At 47.5% G+C, this 16134-nt stretch overlaps 1 protein-coding gene across 1 annotated transcript in view; it reads left to right on the top strand.

Moving 5' to 3' along the window:
- The first annotated feature begins 11069 nt into the window (after positions 1–11069).
- POGZ (pogo transposable element derived with ZNF domain) overlaps positions 11070–16134 on the top strand; it is a 28439-nt gene continuing 23374 nt past the window's right edge. The window contains 1 exon segment of the mRNA XM_075844153.1: positions 11070–11243. The gene's annotated coding sequence lies outside the window, so the exon portion shown is untranslated.

Here is a 16134-nt window from a genome sequence, read left to right as displayed (position 1 = left end):
CTACCTACAGGGGGGCCTGTGTGGCACTACCTACAGGGGGGGCTGTGTGGCACTACCTACAGGGGGCTGTGTGGCATTAACTACAAGGGGGCTATGTGGCATTAACTACAAGGGGGCTGTATGGCATTAACTACAAGGGGGCTGTGTGGCACTACCTACAGGGGGCTGTGTGGCACTACCTACAGGGGGCTTTGTGGCACTACCTACAAGGGGGCTGTGTGGCACTACCTACAAGGGGGCTGTATGGCACTGTCTACAAGGGGGTGGTGGGGGGCTGTATGGCACTGTCTACGAGGGGGAGGTGGGGGCTTTATGGCACTGTCTACAAGGGGGAGGTGGGGGGCTGTATGACTGTAATGTCGGGGTAGGGAAACAGACAAGTGAGCCCTAATCTACCCGCCACTCAGTCCCTGCCTACTTGCAACGACCCGCCCTAGGCGACGGGGTACAACTGGGCGACGATCCCTACACTCAATAGGTGCACGACAGACAAACAGACAAGGGTACAAAGAAGCCAGGGAAATGAGGAAGTTGCCCACGGGAACACCGTGAGCAACAAGCGAGGTGAACGAGCCGAGTCAAACCAGGAGATGAGCGAGGTACAAAAACTGAAGAGCAGAAGAGTGGTCAGAAAAGCCAAGGTCAATCACAAGCAGAGGATCAGAGTTCAAGAAGCTGCAGCAGGGCCAGGAAACCAACAGAGAAGAATCACAAGCAAAGGAGGAACAGGAAAGGCAGGTATAAATAGACAGAGGGCGGGAGCTAGCTCCGTCTGGCCAGGCTGTGATAGGCTCTCCCACTCCTAAGCCTGCCATCCTGGGTGGTGGAAGATGGAGTCAGTCTCACAGACATAGAAGCAGGTGCAGACTGATTACCTATGGGCGTCGACACAGAGGTTGTGTCTGGCAGATCCTTTACAATGACACTGTCTACAGGGGGGAGGTGGGGGCTGTATGGCACTGTCTACAGGGGGAGGTGGGGTGATGTATGGCACTGTCTACAAGGGGGAGGTGGGGGCTGCATGGCACTGTCTACAAGGGGGAGGTGGGGGATGTATGGCACTGTCTACAAGGGGGTGGTGGGGGCTGTATGGCACTGTCTACAAGAGGGAGGTGGGGGCTGTATGGCACTATCTACAAGAGGGAGGTGGGGGATGTATGGCCCTGTCTACAAGGGGGAGGTGGGGGCTGTATGGCACTGTCTAAAAGGGGGAGGTGGGGGCTGTATGGCACTGTCTACAGGGGGATGTGGGGGGCTGTATGGCACTGTCTACAAGGGGGAAGTGAAGTGGGGGACTGTATGGCACTGTCCACAAGGGGGAGGTGGGGGGCTGTATGGCACTGTCTACAGGGGGAGGTGGGGGGCTGTATGGCACTGTCTACAAGGGGGAGGTGGGGGATGTATGGCACTTTCTACAAGGGGAGGTGGGGGGCTGTATAGCACAGTCTACAAGGGGGAGGTGGGGGGCTTTATGACACTGTCTACAAGGGGGAGGTGGGGGCTGTATGGCACTGTCTACAAGAGGGAGGTGGGGGCTGTATGGCACTGTCTACAAGAGGGAGGTGGGGGATGTATGGCCCTGTCTACAAGGGGGAGGTGGGGGCTGTATGGCACTGTCTAAAAGGGGGAGGTGGGGGCTGTATGGCACTGTCTACAGGGGGATGTGGGGGCTGTATGGCACTGTCTACAAGGGGGAAGTGAAGTGGGGGACTGTATGGCACTGTCCACAAGGGGGAGGTGGCGGGCTGTATGGCACTGTCTACAAGAGGGAGGTGGGGGATGTATGGCCCTGTCTACAAGGGGGAGGTGGGGGCTGTATGGCACTGTCTAAAAGGGGGAGGTGGGGGCTGTATGGCACTGTCTACAGGGGGATGTGGGGGCTGTATGGCACTGTCTACAAGGGGGAAGTGAAGTGGGGGACTGTATGGCACTGTCCACAAGGGGGAGGTGGCGGGCTGTATGGCACTGTCTACAGGGGGAGGTGGGGGGCTGTATCGCACTGTCTACAAGGGGGAGGTGGGGGATGTATGGCACTTTCTACAAGGGGGAGGTGGGGGGCTGTATGGCACAGTCTACAAGGGGGAGGTGGGGGGCTTTATGACACTGTCTACAAGGGGGAGGTGGGGGGCTGTATGGCACTGTCTACAAGGGGAGGTGGGGGATGTATGGCACTGTCTACAGGGGGAGGTGGTTGTATGGCACTGTCTACAGGGGAGGTGGGGGCTGTATGGCACTGTCTACAAGTGGGAGGTGGGGGATGTATGGCACTGTCTACAAGGGTGAGGTGGGGGGCTATATGGCACTGTCTGCAAGGGGGAGGTGGGGAATGTATGGCACTGTCTACAGGGGGAGGTGGGGGGCTGTATGGCACATCTACAAGGGGGAGGTTGGGGGATGTATGGCACATCTACAAGGGGGAGGTTGGGGGCTGCATGGCACTGTCTACAGGGGGAGGTTTTGGGATGTATGGCACTGTCAACAGGGGGAGGTGGGGGATGTATGGCACTGTCTACAGTGGGAGGTGGGGGATGTATGGCACTGTCTACAGGGGGAGGTGGGGGGCTGTATGGCACATCTACAAGGGGGAGGTTGGGGGATGTATGGCACATCTACAAGGGGGAGGTTGGGGGATGTATGGCACATCTACAAGGGGGAGGTTGGGGGCTGCATGGCACTGTCTACAGGGGGAGGTTTGGGGATGTATGGCACTGTCAACAGGGGGAGGTGGGGGATGTATGGCACTGTCTACAGTGGGAGGTGGGGGATGTATGGCACTGTCTACAGGGGGAGGTGGGGGGCTATATGGCACTGTGTACATGATGGAGGTGGGGGGGGCTGTATGGCACTGTCTACAAGGAGGGTGTGGGGGATTATGGCACTGTCTACAGGGAGGCTGTATGGCACAATCTACAGGGGGGCACTATCTACAAGGAGGACTGTGTGTGGCAGCCAGGGGAGGGGGGAATTATACTGTGGGGGCATTATACTGTGGGGGGCATTATATATGGCATTATACTCTGGGGGGCATTATATAGGGCATTATACTGTGGGGGGCATTCTACTTTTTTTATGGGGCATTCTTTTTATGATGGGGGCAGTGCGCTGAAGGATAATTTGGCACAGGGCGCCATCTATCCTAAGGCCGGCCCTGGCAGCACATAGCGATATGTATCTATCAGGATGCAGACGGCCTCCGAATCAGAAGAGACATCTGACCTCAGGCTCGGGCCCTGCGTTGCTCCAGAGGTGACGGCGGCGTCCTACTAACAGCGTCATAAATCGCCGTCACTTGTCCGTTTCATGGCTCATAAATCCCGTAAACATGAACCGATGCCCCATAAACATAAGTGCCTGTTAGGAGGGATTAGCGGAAACAATCAGTATAATGGCGGCAGCGTCTCGCGGTGTCTGTGCAGCCGCCAGCTCCTTATAATGCTCCTCATTTTTATACATGTACGAGCAGACGATGCCATTAATGATAATACCTCTGTAATAACAGTCCGGTAATCCGGCAATGCAGCAGGCTAAATAGTCCCATGCCGGATTAACAGGAATTTGCCTGACAGTCCAGCACTTGGCGGCCCCACAGAAGTCCTGAGACAAGAGACCCGGGTGTTCGCCGGAGACCTCATCGTGATCTTCAGGAGCCGCTGCCCAGTCTGTCTGATGGTTTGGGGTGCCAGATTATTGGAATTTTACTGTATACTATCCATGCCAGAGGCGTATCTTGGATCTCCTATGCCCCAATGCAGAATCTGTAATGGGGGCCCCTGAATTTTGGTGCTGTGTCATCTTAAAAGGCAAAGGACCCCTCAGTCTCCAGGGCACCCCATATAGTTACCCCTTAATCCAAACATCCCAATTCACACAGAGCGATTTATATGTAGTAGTGTATGGTGTAGTAATGTACGGTGTAGTAGTGTACGGTGTAGTAGAGTATGTTATAGTAGTGTACGGTGTAGTAATGTACGGTGTAGTAGTGTACGGTGTAGTAGAGTATGTTATAGTAGTGTACGGTGTAGTAATGTACGGTGTAGTAGTGTACGGTGTAGTAGAGTATGTTATAGTAGTGTACGGTGTAGTAATGTACGGTGTAGTAGTGTACGGTGTAGTAGAGTATGTTATAGTAGTGTACGGTGTAGTAATGTACGGTGTAGTAGTGTACGGTGTAGTAGAGTATGTTATAGTAGTGTACGGTGTAGTAATGTACGGTGTAGTAGTGTACGGTGTAGTAGTGTATGGTGTAGTAGTGTGTGGTGTACGGTGTAGTAGTGTATGGTGTAGTAGTGTACGGTGTAGTAGTGTACGGTGTAGTAGAGTATGTTGTAGTAGTGTATGGTGTAGTAATGTACAGTGTAGTAGTGTACGGTGTAGTAGAGTATGGTGTAGTAGTGTACGGTGTAGTAGTGTATGGTGTAGTAGTGCATGGTGTAGTGGTGTATGGTGTAGTAGTGTATGGTGTAGTAGTGTACGGTGTAGTAGTGTACGGTTTAGTAGTGTACGGTGTAGTAGTATACGGTGTAGTAGAGTATGTTGTAGTAGTGTATGGTGTAGTAATGTACGGTGTAGTAGTGTACGGTGTAGTAGAGTATGGTGTAGTGGTGTACGGTGTAGTGGTGTACGGTGCAGTAGTGTACGGTGTAGTAGAGTATGGTGTAGTGGTGTACGGTGTAGTGTACGGTGTAGTAGTGTATAATGTAATAGTGTAGTGTAGTGGTGTATGATGTGGTGGTGTACGGTGTAGTAGTGTATGATGTAATAGTGTAGTGTAGTGGTGTATGATGTGGTGGTGTACGGTGTAGTAGAGTATGTTGTAGTAGTGTATGGTGTAGTGGTGTACGGTGTAGCTGTGTACAGTGTAGTAGTGTACGGTGCAGCTGTGTACGCTGTAGTAGTGTACGGTGTAGTAGTGTACGGTGTACGGTGTAGTAGTGTACGGTATAGCGGTGTACGGTGTACGGTGTAGTAGTGTACGGTGTAGTAGTGTACGGTGTATTGTATGGTGTAGAAGAGTATGTTGTAGTAGTGTACGGTGTAGGGGTGTATGGTGAACAGTGTAGTAGTGTACGGTGTAGTGGTGTATAGTGTACGGTGTAGTACTGTACGGTGTAGTAGTGTACGGTGTAGTAGAGTATGTTGTAGTAGTGTGTGGTGTATAGTGTACGGTGTAGAGGTGTATGGTGTACGGTGTAGTAGTGTATGGTGTAGTAGTGTATAGTGTATGGTGTAGTAGTGTATAGTGTACGGTGCAGTAGTGTATGATGTCATGTGTCGTGATGTACGGTGTAGTAGTGTACGGTGTAGTAGTGTATGATGTAGTAGTGTATGATGTAATAGTGTACGGTGTAGTGATGTACGGTGTAGTGGTGTACGATGTAGATGTGTACGGTGTAGTGGTGTACGGTGTAGTAGTGTACGGTGTAGTAGTGTACAATGTAGTGCTGTACGGTGTAGCTGTGTACGGTGTAGCGGTGTACAGTGTAGTGGTGTTCAGTGTAGTGGTGTGTGGTGTACGGTGTAGTAGTGTACGGTGTAGTGCTGTACGGTGTAGTGGTGTAGAGTGTAGTGGTGTACGGTGTAGTAGTGTACGGTGTAGTAGAGTATGTTGTAGTAGTGTGTGGTGTATAGTGTACGGTGTAGTGGTGTATGGTGTACGGTGTAGTGTATGGTGTAGTAGTGTATAGTGTATGGTGTAGTAGTGTATAGTGTACGGTGCAGTAGTGTATGATGTCATGTACCGTGTCGTGTACGGTGTCGTGATGTACGGTGTAGTAGTGTACGGTGTAGTAGTGTATGATGTAGCAGTGTACGGTGTAGCTGTGTACGGTGTAGTAGTGTACGGTGTAGTAGTGTATGATGTAATAGTGTACGGTGTAGTGATGTACGGTGTAGTGGTGTACGGTGTAGTGGTTTACGGTGTAGATGTGTACGATGTAGTAGTGTACGGTGTAGAGGTGTATGATGTAATAGTGTACGGTGTAGTTGTGTACGGTGTAGTAGTGTATGATGTAATAGTGTACGGTGTAGTAGTGTACAATGTAGTGCTGTACGGTGTAGTAGTGTACGGTGTAGTGGTGTACGGTGTAGTGGTGTACGGTGTAGTGGTGTACGGTGTAGTAGTGTACGGTGTAGTGGTTTACGGTGTAGTGGAGTACGGTGTAGTAGTGTACGATGTAGTGGTGTATGGAGTAGTGGTGTAGTAGTGTACGGTGTAGTAGTGTACGGTGTAGTAGTGTACAGTTTAGTAGTGTACGGTGTAGTAGTGTACGGTGTAGTGGTGTAGTAGTGTACGGTGTAGTGGTGTAGCTGTGTACGGTGTAGTGCTGTACGGTGTAGGGGTGTACAGTGTAGTGGTGTACGGTGTAGTGGTGTATGATGTAGTGGTGTACGGTGTAGTAGTGTACGGTGTAGTAGAGTATGTTGTAGTAGTGTATGGTGTAGTGGTGTATAGTGTACGGTGTAGTAGTGTATAGTGTACGGTGTAGTAGTGTATGATGTCGTGTACGGTGTCATGGTGTATGGTGTAGTGTACGGTGTTACTGTGTACGGTGTAGTGGTGTACGGTGTAGCTGTGTACGGTGTAGTGGTGTACGGTGTAGCTGTGTACGGTGTAGTGGTGTACGGTGTAGCTGTGTACGGTGTAGTAGTGTACGGTGCAGCTGTGTACGGTGTACGGTGTAGTAGTGTACAGTGTAGCTGTGTATAGTGTAGCTGTGTACGGTGTAGCTGTGTACGGTGTAGTAGCGGTGTACAGTGTAGCTGTGTACGGTGTAGTGGTGTACGGTGTAGCTGTGTACGGTGTAGTAGTGTATGGTGTTACTGTGTACGGTGTAGTGGTGTACGGTGTAGTGGTGTAGCTGTGTACGGTGTAGCTGTGTACGGTGTAGTGGTGTACGGTGTAGCTGTGTACGGTGTAGTGATGTACGGTGTAGCTGTGTACGGTGTAGTGCACGGTGTAGCAGTGTACGATGTAGCTGTGTACGATGTAGTGGTGTACGGTGTAGTAGTGTACGGTGTAGCTGTGTACGGTGTAGTAGTGTACGGTATAGGTGTAGCGGTGTACAGTGTAGCTGTGTACGGTGTAGCTGTGTACGGTGTACGGTCTAGTAGTGTACGGTGTTACTGTGTACGGTGTAGTGGTGAACGGTGTAGTGGTGTACGGTGTAGCTGTGTACGGTGTAGTGGTGTACGGTGTAGCTGTGTACGGTGTAGTGTACGGTGTAGCTGTGTACTGTGTAGTGGTGTACGGTGTAGTAGTGCACGGTGTAGCAGTGTACGGTGTAGTGCTGTACGGTGTAGTAGTGCATGATGTAATGGTGTACGGTGTAGCTGTGTACGGTGTAGTGTTGTACGGTGTAGCTGTGTACGGTGTAGTAGTGTACGGTGTAGGTGTGTATGGTGTAGTGGTGTACGGTGTAGCAGTGTACGGTGTAGTAGTGTACGGTGTAGTAGTGTACGGTGTAGCTGTGTATTGTGTAGTGGTGTACGGTGTAGCAGTGTACGTTGTAGCTGTGTACGGTGTAGTGGTGCATGATGTAATAGTGTACGGTTTAGTGGTGTACGGTGTAGTAGTGTACGGTGTAGCTGTGTACGGTGTAGCTGTGTACGGTGTAGTGTTGTACGGTGTAGCTGTGTACGATGTAGTAGTGTACGGTGTAGGTGTGTACGGTGTAGGTGTGTACGGTGTAGTGGTGTACGGTGTAGCTGTGTACGGTGTAGTAGTGTACTGTGTTACTGTGTACGGTGTAGTGGTGAACGGTGTAGTGGTGTACGGTGTAGCTGTGTACAGTGTAGCGGTGTACGGTGTAGCTGTGTACGGTGTAGCGGTGTACGGTGTAGCTGTGTACGGTGTAGCAGTGTACGGTGTAGCTGTGTACGGTGTAGCAGTGTACAGTGTAGCTGTGTACGGTGTAGCTGTGTAGCGGTGTACGGTGTAGCAGTGTACGGTGTAGCTGTGTACGGTGTACGGTGTAGCAGTGTACGGTGTAGCAGTGTACGGTGTAGCTGTGTACGGTGTAGTGGTGTATGGTGTAGCTGTGTATTGTGTAGTGGTGTATGGTGTAGCTGTGTATTGTGTAGGTGTGTACGGTGTAGCGGTGTACAGTGTAGCTGTGTACGGTGTAGCAGTGTACGGTGTAGTAGTGTACGGTGTAGGTGTGTAGCGGTGTAGCGGTGTACGGTGTAGCTGTGTACGGTGTAGCAGTGTACAGTGTAGCTGTGTACGGTGTAGCTGTGTAGCGGTGTACGGTGTAGCAGTGTACGGTGTAGCTGTGTACGGTGTAGCAGTGTACGGTGTAGCAGTGTACGGTGTAGCTGTGTACGGTGTAGCTGTGTGTGGTGTATGGTGTAGCTGTGTATTGTGTAGTGGTGTATGGTGTAGCTGTGTATTGTGTAGGTGTGTACGGTGTAGCGGTGTACAGTGTAGCTGTGTACGGTGTAGCTGTGTACGGTGTAGCGGTGTAGCGGTGTACGGTGTAGCTGTGTACGGTGTAGCAGTGTACGGTGTAGCTGTGTACGGTGTAGCAGTGTACGGTGTAGCAGTGTACGGTGTAGCTGTGTACGGTGTAGCAGTGTACGGTGTAGCTGTGTACGGTGTAGCAGTGTACGGTGTAGCTGTGTACGGTGTAGCAGTGTACGGTGTAGCTGTGTACGGTGTAGCAGTGTACGGTGTAGCAGTGTACGGTGTAGCTGTGTATGGTGTAGCTGTGTATTGTGTAGTGGTGTATGGTGTAGCTGTGTATTGTGTAGGTGTGTACGGTGTAGCGGTGTACGGTGTAGCTGTGTACGGTGTAGCTGTGTACGGTGTACGGTGTAGCTGTGTACGGTGTAGCAGTGTACGGTGTAGCTGTGTACGGTGTAGCAGTGTACGGTGTAGCAGTGTACGGTGTAGCAGTGTACGGTGTAGCAGTGTACGGTGTAGCTGTGTACGGTGTAGCTGTGTATTGTGTAGTGGTGTATGGTGTAGCTGTGTATTGTGTAGGTGTGTACAGTGTAGCTGTGTACGGTGTAGCAGTGTACGGTGTAGCTGTGTAGCGGTGTACGGTGTACGGTGTAGCAGTGTACGGTGTAGCAGTGTACGGTGTAGCAGTGTACGGTGTAGCAGTGTACGGTGTAGCTGTGTAGCGGTGTACGGTGTAGCAGTGTACGGTGTAGCTGTGTACGGTGTAGCAGTGTACGGTGTAGCTGTGTACGGTGTAGCAGTGTACGGTGTAGCTGTGTAGCGGTGTACGGTGTAGCAGTGTACGGTGTAGCAGTGTGCGGTGTAGCAGTGTACGGTGTAGCTGTGTAGCGGTGTACGGTGTAGCAGTGTACGGTGTAGCTGTGTACGGTGTAGCAGTGTACGGTGTAGCTGTGTACGGTGTAGCTGTGTATGGTGTAGCAGTGTACGGTGTAGCTGTGTACGGTGTAGCGGTGTACGGTGTAGTGGTGTATGGTGTAGCTGTGTATGGTGTAGTGGTGTACGGTGTAGCTGTGTACGGTGTACGGTGTAGTAGTGTATAGCTCCTATCGCAGTCTTGTAATGGGAGACGTCCCCGGTCTATCATACCACGCAGCTTATGTGTCTTACTTGTTGTGGCGGCCATTTTGTCCTGGCCACTTGTTATAGACTAGAAATATTCACCCCGTGTCATCCTGACGTCATACGCAGAGAAGTGACGGACATCGCAGCATCTTATCATGAGAGTGACTTCACAGTCACAAAATGGCCGCCGCATTGTTATTATAATACTCCACCAGGGGGCGATGTACAGCTCATGTCTCGGCTCTGGACGTGGCCGCCGCATGGTTATTATAATACTCCACCAGGGGGCGATGTACAGCTCATGTCTCGGCTCTGGACGTGGCCGCCGCATGGTTATTATAATACTCCACCAGGGGGCGATGTGCAGCTCATGTCTCGGCTCTGGACGTGGCCGCCGCATGGTTATTATAATACTCCACCAGGGGGCGATGTGCAGCTCATGTCTCGGCTCTGGACGTGGCCGCCGCATGGTTATTATAATACTCCACCAGGGGGCGATGTGCAGCTCATGTCTCGGCTCTGGACGTGGCCGCCGCATGGTTATTATAATACTCCACCAGGGGGCGATGTGCAGCTCATGTCTCCGCTCTGGACGTGGCCGCCGCATGGTTATTATAATACTCCACCAGGGGGCGATGTGCAGCTCATGTCTCCGCTCTGGACGTGGCCGCCGCATGGTTATTATAATACTCCACCAGGGGGCGATGTGCAGCTCATGTCTCGGCTCTGGACGTGGCCGCCGCATGTTTCGGGGGTTCTCTGTATTTCCTGACTCCCCGGGGAGGATTCTCTGGATTCCACGTCGGTTGTGTCCCCCACTTTACACGTGGCTCCCCCATATTCAGATGGACCCGGCCTGAGCGGTCAGTGCGCGGTATCGGCAGACATTGTTGAGGTGCGCTCCCCCTCAGTATTAGTGTACCCCAATAAACGAGACCCACCGTTCATGACCTCCATAGTAATCTGCCGTAACCCGTCATGCGGTGTGATTGTGGGGTGTATGGGGGGCTGCGGGGGAGCGTCACCTCAGACCTGGGTGGCAGTTTTGATTTTGGGGTTCACCATTTATTGGGTAATGGGGGGTCCGTGACCTCCCCCAGGTTTGGTGGATGATTTGACGTATTTATTTTATTTGGGGGGCTGCACTGTTCCTCAGGGTTTTGGGGTACGCTACTCCTGAGATGCGAAGGTTTTGGCCTCCTCTGATTTGTCATCATTTTTGGAAGGTGAACCCCCTACATGGCTCTGCGTGATTTTGGGGTACGTTACTAACAATTTGTCAGACAATGGTGGGTGCTGTGATTTTGGGGTACACCACATATGATAATAACTAGGATGATTATTGGGGGGCAGTGGTCAGAGTCCTGTCAGGTTCACAGGGGGGGGTTGTGTAAGATTTGGCGGTTCAGCAGAGGGGGGTATTATTTTTCAGGCTCCTCCCTCTCGAGGGAGGAGTAACACATGAAGCGCAGGCGCAGTTCTCACAATGCAGCGAAGGCGGGGCGATCGGCCGTGACGTCAATGCCAGCTCCTGTCTCTCGACCACTCATCAATCGCTAAGGAAATGACGCCACGATATCCATCCGCGGTGAATGCTCCGTGTTCCTCCGCTCGCCCCTCTTTGTACGCAGTGCGCTTGGTGGCGGGTGTGAGGTGGCGGAGGGATCCCGGGGCGTGACCGGGCCTGTGACCAAGAAGGGGAATCCCGGGCGAGGAAGAGGTGAGCTGTAGGGCCCGGTGCGGGGCAGTAGGGGCAGGTTGTGGGTGTAATCTCTGCAGGATTAAGGCGAGCTAGGCCGAGATGTAACGCTTTGCTTCTGCCGCCATGTTGCCCCCAGGGACTATTTTGCGAGGCGGAGCATGGTTTTGGGGCCCTTATAGACGGCGAGTGAGGGCCCCATGAACTGCACATGCTCCTGCAGGGACCTGATGTGGTGCAGCACCTTAAGTGTGGATAGCGCCCCCTGGTGGGAGGGGAGGGAGAAATGCTGGGAGGAACAATAGGGAAGCTGCCCCAGATCCTGACCGCTGCTATAGGTGCCTCATTACCCTATATGTGGGCCCCCGAGGGGCGCTGCTGCTAAAGCCGTAGTCATCCGTGGGGGCCCGAGCCGTTCATAACACATCACATACATAATGTATAAAATATAATAACACCCCGCATATATAATAACACCCCACATATATAATAACACCCCGCATATATAATAACACCCCGTATATATAATAACACCTCATATATAATAACACCCCGCATATATAATAACACCCCACATATATAATAACACCCCGTATATATAATAACACCCCACATATATAATAACACCCCACATATATAATAACACCCCGCATATATAATAACACCCCACATATATAATAACACCGCATATATAATAACACCGCATATATAATAACACCCCGCATATATAATAACACCCCGCATATATAATAACACCCCACATATATAATAACACCCCGCATATATAATAACACCCCACATATATAATAACACCCCACATATATAATAACACCCCGCATATATAATAACACCCCACATATATAATAACACCTCATATATAATAACACCGCATATATAATAACACCCCGCATATATAATAACACCGCATATATAATAACACCCCGCATATATAATAACACCGCATATATAATAACACCCCGCATATATAATAACACCCCGCATATATAATAACACCCCGCATATATAATAACACCCCGCATATATAATAACACCGCATATATAATAACACCCCGCATATATAATAACACCGCATATATAATAACACCCCGCATATATAATAACACCCCGCATATATAATAACACCCCATATATAATAACACCCCGCATATATAATAACACCCCGTATATATAATAACACCGCGTATATAATAACACCGCATATATAATAACACCCCGCATATATAATAACACCCCGCATATATAATAACACCACATATATAATAACACCGCATATATAATAACACCCCGCATATATAATAACACCCCGCATATATAATAACACCCCGCGTATATAATAACACCCCGTATATATAATAACACCGCGTATATAATAACACCGCATATATAATAACACCCCGCATATATAATAACACCCCGCATATATAATAACACCCCGCATATATAATAACACCCCGCATATATAATAACACCCCGCATATATAATAACACCCCGCATATATAATAACACCACATATATAATAACACCGCATATATAATAACACCCCGCATATATAATAACACCCCGCATATATAATAACACCCCGCGTATATAATAACACCCCGTATATATAATAACACCGCGTATATAATAACACCGCATATATAATAACACCCCGCATATATAATAACACCCCGCATATATAATAACACCCCGCATATATAATAACACCCCGTATATATAATAACACCGCGTATATAATAACACCGCATATATAATAACACCCCGCGTATATAATAACACCCCGCGTATATAATAACACCGCATATATAATAACACCCCGCGTATATAATAACACCCCGCGTATATAATAACACCCCGCGTATATAATAACACCCCGCGTATATAATAACACCCCGCATATATAATAACACCCCGCATATATAATAACACCCCGCGTATATAATAACACCGCATATATAATAACACCGCACATATAATAACACCCCGCATATATAATAACACCCCGCATATATAATAACACCCCGCATATATAATAACACCCCGCATATATAATAACACCCCGCATATATAATAACACCGCATATATAATAACACCTCATATATAATAACACCGCATATATAATAACACCCCGCATATATAATAACACCCCGCATATATAATAACACCCCGCATATATAATAACACCACATATATAATAACACCGCATATATAATAACACCCCGCATATATAATAACACCCCGCATATATAATAACACCCCGCGTATATAATAACACCCCGTATATATAATAACACCGCGTATATAATAACACCGCATATATAATAACACCCCGCATATATAATAACACCCCGCATATATAATAACACCACATATATAATAACACCGCATATATAATAACACCCCGCATATATAATAACACCCCGCATATATAATAACACCCCGCATATATAATAACACCCCGTATATATAATAACACCGCGTATATAATAACACCGCATATATAATAACACCCCGCATATATAATAACACCCCGCATATATAATAACACCCCGCATATATAATAACACCCCGCATATATAATAACACCCCGCATATATAATAACACCGCATATATAATAACACCCCGCATATATAATAACACCCCGCATATATAATAACACCGCATATATAATAACACCGCATATATAATAACACCCCGCGTATATAATAACACCCCGCATATATAATAACACCCCGCATATATAATAACACCCCGCATATATAATAACACCCCGCATATATAATAACACCCCGCATATATAATAACACCCCGCATATATAATAACACCCCGCGTATATAATAACACCCCGCGTATATAATAACACCCCGCGTATATAATAACACCCCGCATATATAATAACACCCCGCATATATAATAACACCCCGCATATATAATAACACCGCATATATAATAACACCCCACATATATAATAACACCCCGCATATATAATAACACCCCGCATATATAATAACACCCCGCGTATATAATAACACCCCGCGTATATAATAACACCCCGCGTATATAATAACACCCCACATATATAATAACACCCCGCGTATATAATAACACCCCGCATATATAATAACACCCCGCATATATAATAACACCCCGCATATATAATAACACCCCGCATATATAATAACACCCCGCATATATAATAACACCCCGCATATATAATAACACCGCATATATAATAACACCCCGCATATATAATAACACCCCGCATATATAATAACACCGCATATATAATAACACCCCACATATATAATAACACCCCGCATATATAATAACACCCCGCATATATATAATAACACCCCGCATATATAATAACACCCCGCGTATATAATAACACCCCGCATATATAATAACACCCCGCATATATAATAACACCCCGCATATATAATAACACCCCGCATATATAATAACACCGCATATATAATAACACCCCGCATATATAATAACACCCCGCATATATAATAACACCCCGCATATATAATAACACCCCGCATATATAATAACACCCCGCATATATAATAACACCCCGCATATATAATAACACCGCATATATAATAACACCCCGCGTATATAATAACACCCCGCATATATAATAACACCCCGCATATATAATAACACCCCGCATATATAATAACACCCCGCATATATATAATAACACCCCGCATATATAATAACACCCCGCATATATAATAACACCCCATATATAATAACACCGCATATATAATAACACCCCGCATATATAATAACACCCCGCATATATAATAACACCCCGCGTATATAATAACACCCCGCGTATATAATAACACCCCGCATATATAATAACACCCCGCATATATAATAACACCCCGCATATATAATAACACCCCATATATAATAACACCCCGCATATATAATAACACCCCGCATATATAATAACACCGCATATATAATAACACCGCATATATAATAACACCCCGCATATATAATAACACCGCATATATAATAACACCGCATATATAATAACACCGCATATATAATAACACCCCGCGTATATAATAACACCCCGCGTATATAATAACACCCCGCGTATATAATAACACCCCGCGTATATAATAACACCGCATATATAATAACACCGCATATATAATAACGCCCCGCATATATAATAACACCGCATATATATAATAACACCCCGCATATATAATAACACCCCGCATATATAATAACACCGCATATATAATAACACCGCATATATAATAACACCCCGCATATATAATAACACCGCATATATAATAACACCCCGCATATATAATAACACCCCACATATATAATAACACCCCGTATATATAATAACACCCCACATATATAATAACACCCCGCATATATAATAACACCGCATATATAATAACACCCCGCGTATATAATAACACCCCGCATATATAATAACACCCCGCATATATAATAACACCCCGCATATATAATAACACCCCGCATATATAATAACACCCCGCATATATAATAACACCCCGCATATATAATAACACCCCGCATATATAATAACACCCCGCATATATAATAACACCCCGCATATATAATAACACCGCATATATAATAACACCGCATATATAATAACACCCCGCGTATATAATAACACCCCGCGTATATAATAACACCGCATATATATAATAACACCCCGCATATATAATAACACCCCGCGTATATAATAACACCCCGCGTATATAATAACACCCCGCATATATAATAACACCCCGCATATATAATAACACCCCGCATATATAATAACACCCCGCATATATAATAACACCGCATATATAATAACACCCCGCATATATA

The sequence above is a fragment of the Rhinoderma darwinii genome, chromosome 12 (assembly GCF_050947455.1).
Source record: "Rhinoderma darwinii isolate aRhiDar2 chromosome 12, aRhiDar2.hap1, whole genome shotgun sequence".
In the NCBI taxonomy this organism is placed as follows: Eukaryota; Metazoa; Chordata; class Amphibia; order Anura; family Rhinodermatidae; genus Rhinoderma; species Rhinoderma darwinii.
Note: the sequence above shows the minus strand (reverse complement) of the source record. Positions and strands in the feature narration are given on the sequence as shown.